Raw genomic sequence first — 13,376 nt, 5'->3', positions numbered from 1 at the left:
CCAGTGGTATGGAAGTGATTCCACATAGCACGGTTGTTTTTGTCCACCCATTGCTCGGTCACATAGTCTGCAAAGTTCACAATTTTTTCATTGTCCAGATCTGATTCATCAAGGGTCTTCACCCACACGTCGTCGATGTCACACATCTGCACCAGGGGTAATGCTGCAGCACGTCTTATGAGCATGTTCACGTTGTTGTCGTTCTGGAAGGCTTGTTGGAGACCGCATTGCTGCGCCTTTCTCCAGATGCACTGTCGGAAATGAAAGAGGCATCCTTATCCTTAAGAGGCCGGTGTATTGATGTCTGTCGTCGTGATTTTATCATGAACTTGTGTCCAGTAAATACCAAATGCCGTCCACCTTTAGAATTCTGAATATATCGTACATCTACTTGAACGTTCGCCATGGTTATGCCGTCTTCTGCTTACTTACTTACTTACTTTGGAGATTTAACGTGCGCTTTCCGACTGATGCGTATTTCGCACACGGGCCCGGCCAGGCCATTTAATGTGTTTCCGAAAGGGGCGAAAGTGGTCTGTGCAACCCAAGAGGGGGGTTTAGGTGTTGCTTATATAGAATTTGGGAATTTTGAGATTTGGAATAGATGCCGATGGGGTCTTCTGCTTACTTACTTACTTATATTGGAAATTTTACGTGCGCTTTCCGACTGCAGCGTATTTCGCACACGGGCCCGGCCAAGCCATTTAATGAGTTTCCGAAAAGGGGAAAAAGTTGTTTAGCAATCCAGTAGGGGTGTTTTAGTGGTTGCTTATATAGAATTTTGGAAATTTTGAAATTTTGAAAAAATGCCAAGAGGGTTTGGGGGACGAACGAAGGGACCTGAGTATATGGAAGTTTGTTAGTTTGATTATGTGGTCTGGTTTTGGTAGTTTATTGGGGTTTTAAATGCGATTTATTAGTCCTGTTTTGATTAAGTATACGCCTAAGGCTTTGATTTTTTCTATTTTATTTTGTGGGTTTAGGATTGCTTCTAGAGTAAGAGCCTTATTTAGATTTAGGGTGGTTTGTAGTGTAGTTCGGTGTGTTAGGTAGTGGGTGCAGTGTATGAGTGCGTGTTCTGGGGTTTCTTGTTGTTTGCAATGTGGGCAGGTTCCTGTTGCGTGTTTTCTTATTATTTTGAGGTGGTTATTTAGGTTGGTATGTCCTGTTTGGAGTTTAGTAATTACTCTGTCGATTTTTTTGGACGGATGTAGAATTTTGGGTTTGGTTAGAGGTTTTTTTAGAACCTTTTTGATTTGGCTATTTGAGTTTTGATATAGGGTTATGCCATTTTTTGGTGATTTTTTTGTTTGTTAACACTTTTAATTTCTGATTTGGAGATGGGTAGGTTTAAGCTTATTTCTGGGATTTTAAGGGATAGTTTAGCTGCTTTATCGGCGTTTTCATTGCCGTATATTCCTACGTGGGCGGGGATCCAAATGAATTCTATTTGTTTGCCTGCCTTGGTTAACTCGTTTGAGCTTTTTAGTATCTGATTTATTAGTTCAGGGCGGTTTTTGGTGTTTTTATTTTGGAGGGCTTGTAGTCCACTGAGCGAGTCGGTAAGTATTAGGATTTTTTGGTTTTTTTAGATTGTTGATTATGAAGGGCTGAGGCCATGCCCATTAGTTCGGCCGTGAATATTGATTGATTGTTTGGGAGTCGGTAGGATTGTGTGGCTTTAGTTGGTTGTGTGATGTGGACTCCGAAACCTGTGTGTTTGGAGATCGGACCTGAGGATCCGTCTGTGTAAATGTGACACCAATTTGGCCAATGTTCATGTATGTATGCTAGTGTGGTGGTTTTGGCTATGTTTGGGTCGGTTTGTTTATTTATTGTGCTAGCTAGTGTTATGTCTATTTTGGGTGTTTTAAGTTTTGGGGTGAAGATATTTGATTTTTTACAGTTTTGTTTAAGATTGTTTATTTGGTGTTCATTTAAGTAATTGGTTATTCTTTGGGATATTGGAGTAAGTAGAGGTTGTTTTCGAGCTAGGGCTTGGTTTTTTGGGCTTATATTTTTGTTTATTAGGCTTTGAATTAGGGGGTTGGATTGAGGCGCGGCCCAGAAATTTAGGGTTAATTGTTCCCTACGTAGACTTAGTGGCATTTCTCCTGTTAAGGCCTGGAGTGAAGTGTAGGAGGTGCCATGTTGAGTGCGTGTTATTAGTTTTAGAGCCTGATATTGGATTGAGTCTAGTTTTTTGCTTAGGAATTGGTTTAGGGTGTCGTATATGGCACTTCCGTAGTCTATTTTAGATCTAATTAGTGATATATAGAGTGAGAGGAGGGTGTCTTTGGAGGCCCCCCAGTTTGAGCCAGTGAGGCATCTTAGCGTATTTAGATCTTTGCTACATTTAGTTATTAGATTATTTATGTGAGCGTCCCAGGAGAGATGTTCATCGAAAATTAGTCCTAAGAATTTGGTTTGTTTTAGGAATTGGATTGGTTTGTTGTTTAGCTGGAGTTTTAGGGAGGCGGGTTTCATGTTTTTGTGTTTAAATACTATTCCTGTAGTTTTTTTCCGAGTTAAGGGAGAAGCCCCATTTGTCAGCCCATTGCTGTATTTTGTTTAGAGATTTTTGAAGTAGGTTTTGGGCCATTTTAATGCTTTTTGTGCGGATCCAGAGGGCTCCATCATCCGCGAATTTAGATGTGTTTATTTTAGGGGATAGGCCCTCGAATAGATCATTTATCATGATATTGAAGAGTGTGGGGCTGAGGATACTGCCCTGGGGAGTGCCATTTTCTAGGGGACATTGGTCCGATAGCGTTTGGTCTATACCCACGGTTATTTTACGATTGTTTAGGAAGTCTTGGATGTAGTTTATTATTTGACCTTTGAGTCCTATTTTTTGTAGTTTTTGTATTAGCCCGTCGTGCCATACCATGTCGAAAGCTTTGGAGAAGTCTAAGAAGATGCCTGTAGTATATTATTTGCTGAGTTGTCCTGTTTTAATGTCCTGCTCTAAACGGGCGAGGTTATCTAAGGTTGAGCGGCCAGGAGTGAAACCACTTTGATCTGGGTTTATGATGTTATTTTGAGTTAGGTAATGTTGTAGTCTGTTTTTAGCCATAGATTCCATTACTTTACATAAGTTTGAAGTTAAGGAAATTGGTCTATAGGAGTTAGCCTGATTAGCTGGTTTATTAGGTTTAGGGATTGGTATGACTAAGGCCTGTTTCCAGGGAGTAGGTACTTGTCCGTTTTGATAGATGAGATTGTATAATTTAAGTAGTGCTTGGAGTAGTTTAGGGGGGAGTTTTTTAATTATTTGGTAGGAAGTTAGGTCCAATCCTGGGGCTGTGCCCTTTTTCCTGTTTTGGATGACGTAGAGTAGCTCCTCCATTGTGTAAGGGTGGTTTATTTCTAGGTTGTCATTATTTGGTTCTTTGGTGGATTTGTTTTCTGTTTTAAGTTTATCTTGAAATTTTTGGCTAAAGTTGTTGTTACTGCTTACGGCCGAAAAGTGGTTGGCGAGGTTATTTGCCTTTTCAGCGGGGTTTGTTGAATTATTAATGTTAGATGGGTTTTTTATGACGTTTTAAGCCTCTAATGGCGTGGATTTTGCGCCAGACCGTTCTGGCGTCTGTACGGTTATTTATTTCTTCACAGAATTTTTTTCCAGTTTCTGGTTTTAGATATTTTGACTAGACTTTGAACTTGGTGGTTTAGTTCGTGAGCTATTTTTAGATGTTTATTGTCGCGTTTGGCTTTATTGAAGGCTGATTTACGTTTACGTCTAGTTTGTTCTATTTCCTCGTTCCACCATGGTACTGTTGGTTTGCCTGTTTTAGTTGTTTTAAAAGGGATTGAGGTTTTGGCTGCTTTTATTATGTAATCTGTTAGGTTTTTACAGTAGTTTTCTGGATCATTATTTTCCAATTCGTTTAAATTAGCCTGATTGCAGATCACTTGAAATTGGTCCCAGTTAGCTTGGTTATAACGGAATTTTGGTTCTTGATTTTCTGTTTGTATTGGTACGTTTGTATTTCCTATGGTTATGTTTATGGGGAAGTGATCACTACCTAGTGGGACATCGTGTACTTCCCATTGAGTACTTTGGGCTAGATCTGCGGTGCATATAGTTAGGTCGATAGACGACATTTTTTGGTTAATCTTATCGTACCTCGTGGGTTGGTTGTTATTTAGGAGTACTAGGTCGTTTGTTTCTATCCATTCGGATATTAGTTTGCCATGATTATCTATTTTATCATTTATGCTCCAGGTAGGATGGTGAGCGTTAAAATCTCCTAGGAATATAGTGGATTTGTTGCTTATTTGGAGTAGCTTATTTGGATCCTCAGGTTGGACTTTTTGTTCTACCCAGTGGTATATATTAATGATGTTTATCTTTTTGTTATTTAATGTGATTTGAATGCCGTTAGCTTCTAGGTTTGGCGTGTCTATCTTTATTTCTTCGTAGTTTATATCTTCCCTGATGTATATAATCAGTCCTCCTGCGGCTCTACCTGTTTTTGGTTTAGCTCTATCTGTTCTAACTGAGTTATAGTTCGGTAGTGTGAATTTGGATTTTTTGGAGAATTTAGTTTCCTGAATACAAGCAATATGTGGGCCTTTATCTCGTTTAAATTTAGCTTTTAGTTCATGGCCGTGGGAGGTGAGTCCGTTGGCGTTCCACTTAAAAATATTTAGTCCTTCCATTATTGGGGTCGGGTGTTTGGTAATTTTCGTTTTAGTTTTATTTTACTTAGTGAGTTCTTTTAGGTGGAGGTTAAAGAGGAAGAAGGGGAGATTTGTTAAGTTTAGATTGAATGCTACTTTGTGGAAGGATTTCATGCTTGCGTTTGGTGAGTTTTGACTATGCATGGGTTTCCATAGGGGTGGCTTGCGGTGTGGAGGGTTGTGTTTGGGCTTGCGTGTTGGGCGTAGCTGTGGATTTAGTGTTTGTGTTGTTTTTTTTGTGCTTGCTTGTGGGTGAATGTTGTTGCCTTGTGGGCTGTAGAGTGTTTGGGTGAGGGTCGTGTTGTGGTGGTCGTTTTGTGGTTTGTTTTGCATGCGGGTGTTGATGTTGTGGCTATGTGAGGTATGGGAGAGTTGGTGGGTGGTTGTGTGGCTGCATGTGTGTGTGTGAGGTGGGTGCGGTTTCTATGTCGTCGTCCCAGACAGAGCTTGCGCTTATGGGTGTGGTGTTTGTTTGAGGGATGGTGTTTGGGTGCGGTGTAGGGAGAAGCGGTTTTGATGCGGGTGATGCAAATTTTCGTGTTTGGATTTTGGCCGTTTCTATGTTAATGTGTTTGTTGGCCTGCTGGGTGAGGGTGTGTCTGTGTGGGCATTGGTTTGAAAGTGAGGTGTGTTTGATGGATTTGCAGTAGATGCACCAGGGTGAGCATGTGCCTGTGCAGTCTGTTTGTGCGCATTTTTTACATTTAGTTTTTTGAAATGTGCATTGGGAGGCTGTGTGATTATATTTGAGGCATTTGGAACATTGTTTGACCTGTTTTTTATAGGGTTTGACTTCTAAGCTAGTGTGGGCTCCGAAAGATATGTGTTTAGGGGCTTCGGGAAATCTAGCGGTCTTTTTGAAGTTGATGATAACAATTGAGGTTGGGACCGTTTTTCCATTTTCTGCTTACTTACTTACTTTGGAGATTTAACGTGCGCTTTCCGACTGATGCGTATTTCGCACACGGGCCCGGCCAGGCCATTTAATGTGTTTCCGAAAGGGGCGAAGGTGGTCTGTGCAACCCAAGAGGGGGGTTTTAGGGGTTGCTTATATAGAATTGGGGAATTTTGAGATTTGGAATAGATGCCGATGGGATTGGGGAGGAGAACTAAGGGAGCTGGGTATGGTGGATGTTTGTTTGTTTATGTGATTTTGATTTGGTAGGTTATTGTGTTTTTAGATGCGTTTTATTAGTTCCGTTTTTATTAAGAATACGCCTAAGGCCTTGAAGTTTTCTAGTTTATTTTGTGGGTTTAGTATTGCTTCTAGAGTTAGAGCCTTGTTTAGATTGAGGGTGGTTTGTAATGCGGTTCGATGTGTTAGGTAGTGTGTGCAGTGGATGAGTGCGTGTTCTGGGGTTTCTGGTTGTTTGCAGTTTGGGCAGTTACCTGTAGTGTGTTTTTTAAATTTTTTTAGGTGGTTATTTAGGTTGGTGTGTCCTGTTTGGAGTTTAGTGATTACTCTGTCGATTTTTTTCGATGGATGGAGAATTTTGGGTTTGGTTAGTGGTTTGCTGAGCACTTTTTTGATTTGGCTATTTGAGTTTAGATATAGGTTATGCCATTTTTTGTGAGTTTTTGCTTGTTTACACTTTTAATTTCTGATTTTGAGATGGGTAAGTTTAAGCTTATTTCTGGGATTTTGAGGGATAGTTTAGCTGCTTTATCGGCGTTTTCGTTACCGTATATTCCTACGTGGGCGGGTATCCACAAGAAGGTTATTTGTTTGCCTGTCTTAGTTAGGTCGTTGGAGCTTTTAAGTATTTGATTTATTAATTTAGGTCGGTTTTTGGTGTTTTTGTTTTGGAGGGCTTGCAGTCCACTTAGGGAGTCGGTAAGTATTAGGATATTTTTGTGTTTTTTGGATTCTTGATTATGGAGGGCTGAGGCCATGCCCATTAGTTCTGCCGTGAATATTGATTGGTTGTTTGGGAGTCGGAAGGATTTTCTGTATCCCATATCACTTTATATACCATAATTAGATTAGTGATATGAATTCATCAATTACCAATAACAACATATCACTAACAGCGTAAAATGTGTTCACCACCGAATTCATTACAGTGTGAAATTTGTTCACCACTACCATAAAATCTTGAGATGCCCCCCTAATCCCCCTATTGTTTAACCAATTAGTACGCCTGGGCGATTTTACTAATGAGACAAAAGGTGCCGGACAAGTAGGATGCCCCCCTTTTATTGGCTGGTAATTGTCCATTGTTATACACTTATGTGAACATTCGTCAAAATGGAAATATTTCGTTGTATTAATGGATAAGATTTACTATATTGAAAAGGTAAAGGGTCAATACAATAACTGTCTGCAGTGGCTAAGGAATCTAAAGATGTTGCCAATGATTGCTTAAAGAATTAAGTTTATTACTAATCAATAAAATGCATTATTTTGGTAATCTTACATTATTCCAATTCAAGGGGCTTTCTTCCCCTGCTTTTGTGTTCCAGGGTCAAAGGGAAGCTACTCTTCCTGGTTTAATAGTGCAAGGCACCTTATTTGTGTATTATTCAGTCTTTGTTCTTCACATGCACTAAACAAAGGGAAGTAATCCTTGTTTCAGCTGAATTTAGTTGCTACATCCTCTTTTTATTCACACAACCACATAAGTAACACGCCTTTTCCCTCCCATCCCACCCATCCCACCCATTACTTCTCATTTCAAACATATATATCTGTATAACATTTCCTCAGTTGATAGTTAATCTAAGTTCATGTATTTGTATGCTTCATGTATCAGGAACATGTACTGCTCCTTGTTTTCCTTTATATTGTAGTTGTGGCACGTTTTGGACAATGTAATATATGCGAGGCAAGAGCTGTGTTGGCACAAACATGCGTCGAGCAAGTCACGGGTTTGTATGTGCACAACAGGTGAGATGATCCTGGACTGGCACATTCTACACATTACATCGCACGACAATTGGTTTGTACACGTCGCGGAGCACTTTTGGGTTGGGAGTAGTGATTTTGGTGTTTTGGGGGTCTTTGAGGCATACCCTCTGGGCCCTATTTTATAATGGTGGTTGTAGAGCCTACAGCAGACCCCCAGGCGCTTTTCCCTGGGGGGTCCCATCATTTGGCTCCGTATGGATTACCCTCGGAGCCGCGTTTGCTGTTCTGTCCGGGCACCTTCGGGTTAACAGTCAGCCGTGTTTAGCGTTTCCCAGCCCAGGAGTGTTCTCCAGTCCTTGTACTTTTCTGTATTTAAACCTGTGGCCTTACATCCAACACAAGTCTTTGTCGGTTTTTTACTAGCAATGGTGCAGCATCTACTTCTGCCAAAGCATTATCCTAAAATAAACAAGAAATATGATAAATATACTTGCCGGTCCTGCCGAGGAAAATGTTAGATATTTCCAAAGCTAATTTAGTTCATCATGCTGGCCTCTTGTTTCTTCAGCATGATACAAAACATGAAACTATTGTTTAACTGTAGGGGATGTGGCTAGTCGATACAAAGAGGCTGAACCATTAACCTAAAAAGATTTCACTGAAGAAGCTAATGCACTGGATCGCATGCATTAACCTGGACCAATGTCCTAAAACGGAAGTTACTTCAAGTAGATCCTGGACAGGAGTTTATGGGATCAGTAGCTAAACTACAATGTGCATCAAAGATGACATTGTTGAATTGAGAGAGGAGCTTAATGTGAATAAGGAGGAACTGCATGTGGTGAAGTTAGATGTGGAAGAGTTAGCACAAAAGACTGAAGATGTGGAAGGTTCCCGGGAATATATTAGCCAACTTGAAAACAGAATATAGCAACAGGAGAGACATAGTTGAAGAAACAATATCATAACCTATGGAATACCCGAGAGAAGTAGTGGTGAAGCATAAAGTGTGTAAAGGAAAGGTTATTGATGTGTTGAACAGAGCTCGTGAAAAGGATCCCAAATATTCCGCACTAACTCCAAGGGACATAGAGAGATCTCATCGGCTGCAATCGAAGAGAGAGGGGGAACCAAGCCCAGTAATCGCACGGTTGACCCATTGGGAGGATCAACTACAGGCAATTGGAAGGAGGGAGACCTTAAAAGAAATGGGATTTTGGATTACTAATGATATGACAATGTTTCAGAGAGAAGAACTGAACAGGCTGACAACTGAGAGGGGTGGGGGTGGGGGGTGGGGCAGGATAGTGGAGAGTGAGAGACAACACCTGGAGCCACCGGTACAGGAAAGGAGTGAGTCCCAGGACTTGTCGGAGAGACACCAGAGCGTTTACACCCCCTCTAGTGAATGTAATCGACACCAAGGAAAGAGTGCACATCAATCCAGACAGAGCAACAGACCATCCCCTAAATCTTGGAGGAGACAGGGGTGCGGCAAGGGCCTGGACGATTTTACGACGCATCAATTGGCCCAAACCAACATATGAGATAGGGAATAACATTATTTTTTTTATTTTGAAACATTTCAGGATTAACTTCACAGATTGAGGATACGGATACAATGAACTGCTTGAACGCGTTTGATGTGGTAGGCCCAACTGAAACAAGGATTGAAGACATGCAATAAGAACTTGAATCTATGTTACATAATTTCTCCACACTAAATGAGGAGGCAGATCAAATAGCCCAAACTGGGAGACTATCAGGTGGAATAACTGTTTTGTTAAGAAAGGATTTTGTTAAATACATGAAATGGACTAAAAATACTAAGAGGTGCATATTTATTTTATTTGACAGGACACTGTTTGGTCTTATATCAGATGTTTTATATTCCACAGTGTATATTCACCCTGAGAATTCAACATGGTATAACTATACTGGATTAGAAAGTAAAAATGCTATTTCCCTTTTTCAAGAAGATATTCTTGATATACTGTTGGATATAGAAGAGGACGTCATACCCTTTTTCGGTGGAGATTTTAATGCCCGCACAGGCAATGACCCGGACTATGTTGAAGATGACATTATTGAACACATTCAGGGCTATGAACACAACCTTATGGACTATTTGCTTGATCATTTTCGTATCAGGCGATATTCACGTGACATTACTGACAATAAGTTGGGCAAATGTTTGCTGTATTTGTGGTCAGCACTTAACTTCACATAATGAATGGAAGATGTGGCTCTCGCACTTAGATGTTGGTGATTTTACGTACGCAGGACATAATGGGACTAGGGTCATTGATTATGTTATATGTTCACCACAACTTTTTCATCATTGCTGTACTGACTGTACTATTACATCAAGAGCTGAATCATCACATCTACATGTCACCGTCAGTCTACAATCAGCAGATGTCACATTTCTTAGACATTTAGCAAACACACCTAGTAATGCAGGTGATTGCTTCAAGTTTGTGTGGGACAGTGATAAGAACAAGCAATTTCAAGATGCTTTTTACTCTGATACTGTACAAGAATTACTTCACAGATCATTAACTGATATTGTGTAAGTCTGGTATGCGTATGAGAAGGAAAGTTGGTCGAAATATTACAGATTAGAAATGGTTTGATATTGAGTGTGAATTCCTCAAAAAGGAAAGATGTAGGTGCTTAAATATATTTAGGAAAACTAAAGATGCAGTATCCTTATCAATTTACAGTCAGGCTAGAAATAAGTATACCAGTACATGCAGAAGTAAAAAAAGGGAATACAAGGCGAGACAGTGAGAAAAAACAGAAAGTAACATAAATGATCCTAAAAAGTTCTGGTCTACTCTCAAACACTTGGATGGTAAAAGACAGGTTTATAAAACTGACATCAACAAAGATACCTGGTATAAACATTTTAGAGACTTATTTCCTTTCATTCTAATCAATGAAAGTAGTGAATATATTGTCAACAAGAAAAGTAAAAACTTTACCCAAGCATCTTACAAGTGTTAATGGAAATGGTTTGTAGTTGTTTGGTAACAAAGGCTTACCCTTCTTATAAATTGGCTTAATTACACCCCATTTAACCAACCATTCTTCTGGTGTCTTACCAGTATGAAATATTATTTTGAAGAATTTAATCTAAATAGTCATTTTTTCGCCTGATAATGCCCACGTGCCGTCAAATTTTAACTCACTCGCTTTCTTCTTGACCAAAGCCGAGGTGGCGAGGTTCCTCCCGGTCGGACGGGCGCTCGCCCATCTGATTGGACCCAAGCCAGGACGGGTGTTCCCTCGCCGCGAGGGAGCACCCTCCCCCGGCGAAAATCTGTCTTTCTTTTTTTTTCACTCAATTATTACTCGACAACAACCATCGGTGGTACATGAGTTGTACAACAACAAAAACTACAGTAATGGATGTACAGCTTGATGGCATATACTGTAGAATACGTCACAGTATAGCATTCAAATGTCTCAGGACCTTTGAGAGTTTTTTTAAAGAAACCTACTTTACCATTTGTGAACAGTTTACGATATCTTCTTATGTTTAGCCAGTGTGTGTAGTATTCAGTAACACATTCAGCGCGCAAGGTTAAAGAGGAATTACAGTTGAATACATAATGGAACTCGTCACCAATAAATTGGCAGTCACACAATATTCATATCTTTTGTTCTCGTGATTTAATGTCCCATTGGACTGTTTCTATCGGTAGTTTGTGCTTACAAGGTCCAGAAACAGTAAAAGTTTAGAAATATGATCAGGGAAAAGTAAATACTATATATCATCCTGTTCAGAAAGGAGGGCCACCCAATGTAGTGACGTTTGTACCTTCTTGTTTGGTCTCGATGTTTCTGACATCAAAGAGCTTGGTTTTGCTCCATTTTAGCTTTGGTTGTGGGGTTGCCGTCTACACGAATACATAACAATCGGCAAAACAACGAGTCTCCGCAAAGGTGCTCTTCAAGCTAAACATGTCATCCTTTTGCACAGCGAGCTCCTATAAATCTCTATACATTCAATGGTGAAAATAAAACATATGCATGCGCGCATATATATATATATATATATATATATATATATATATATATATATATATATATATATATATGCGCATATATACTGAGTCAAATTGAAAACTTCACATTTTTAAAAGTAATCCCATATATGATATACAACGTACAAATGTATCAGAGAAGGTAATTTTTAATCATGTCCAAAGAAGGATTTTAATTAACGGTGGTAACCATAATTTGTTCCAAGCACCTACGGTATTCGGTAATAACATCAACAGTTTAAATCATAAGTCCCAAGCACGAGAATCTGATGGCACACAAGTTCAGTAGCGTGTATGGCCACCATGTGCGTTGACAACTGCCACACAACGCCTCCGCATGGACCTTGTGATGCTTGTGAACACATGATTGGGAAGACGACGCCATTGTTGCTGCAAAATGGTGCCAAGATCTTGCACATTCTGTGGTTGGTTCTGGAGAGTACGCTGACTTCTGCCAAGAGCATCCCAGACGTGTTCGGTGGGATTGAGGTCGGGAGACGTTGACTCCCGCATTCTGAAGGAAATTCCTTGTCAAAATTGCTGTGTGGGGTCTGGCATTGTCGTGTTGGAAAATTAAACCGGGTCCATGTGCTGCCATAAAAGGCTGAAGCTCTGGTGCCAGTACCTGGTCGCGGTAAGCAGCAGCGTTGAGGTTTCCACGGATGACAAGAAGCCTGGAACGTGCATTGCCACAGAAAGCACCCCACACCATGACACTTCCGCCTCGAAATCTGTCAACTTCCTGTACACAACACTGGGCGTAACGTTCATGACGGCGCCTCCACACCCTCCAAACCCTCGCCCTACCATCAGCAAATCGAAGATTAAATCGGGATTCATCACTGAAGACGACTTGATTCCAATTCCTCTGAGTCCATCGTAAGTGTCGCTGTGCCCACAATTGACGTTGACGTCTGTGTAATTGAGTCAGAATCAGCCCGCAGTATGGCCGTCGTGCTTGAAGGTGAGCAGTTCTTAGACGGTTTCGAACAGTTTGCGCACTCAGTCTACCCAAAAACAGTTCATTTCTGGTTGATGTAGCCGTCAAAAATCGGTTACGGAGGTGACGTAAGACAATCTGACGATCCTCTGCATGTGACGTCACACGAGGGCGATCAGCGGTACCCGTTTGCTGTAGACGCGTCTGTAAATCATAAACAGTCCGTCGACTACAACCCATCGTCCTTGCGACTTCAGCTACGGACGTTCCCGTCTGCAACATGCCGATGGCACGTTCACGTTGCAAATTTGAAAGGCGTGGCTTGACAAATGGCCGTAAAGACTTTTGTTTTCTTGTGTTTTTCTTCTTTTGTTAATGACTGCTAACAAATATGGCTGAAAACACGTGCGGGATTATGGCCACGGGACCAGTTGCACGTGAAAAAACACTTTTGCCACTATAGTGCTGTGCACATGATTTTGATCGATTCACCTGCACAAAAAAAGGTGTTATCTGTAGACAATACGTGGCCATTACTGTTTAAATACACAATAATGGCCCACAATGATAACTGGTCAAAATGTTAAAATTGTAGGATTGTGAAGTTTTTAATTTGGTTCAGTATATATAGTTCAAAGTGTCAAAGTTCGGTTTCAAATATTAATTAGAAAGTATCATTTCGATCTGACATTAATCTAATCACATTACGTGTATCTCCACTTAACATGACCAATATAAATCGACCCCTTTCGTTCCGCGGGAGACATTCCGTAATCCGGCATTGCATGAAAGGCGAATTGAACTCGTCCGTGAAAGGGGTGATAGGTGACTTCCGTAGTGTTTTGTTAGT

Source organism: Haliotis rufescens, unplaced genomic scaffold, assembly GCF_023055435.1.
Source record: "Haliotis rufescens isolate VD_foot unplaced genomic scaffold, xgHalRufe1.0.p SCAF_30, whole genome shotgun sequence".
NCBI classification, from domain to species: domain Eukaryota; kingdom Metazoa; phylum Mollusca; class Gastropoda; order Lepetellida; family Haliotidae; genus Haliotis; species Haliotis rufescens.
The sequence above is the reverse complement of the archived record's forward strand: the minus strand, read 5'-3'. Positions refer to the sequence as shown.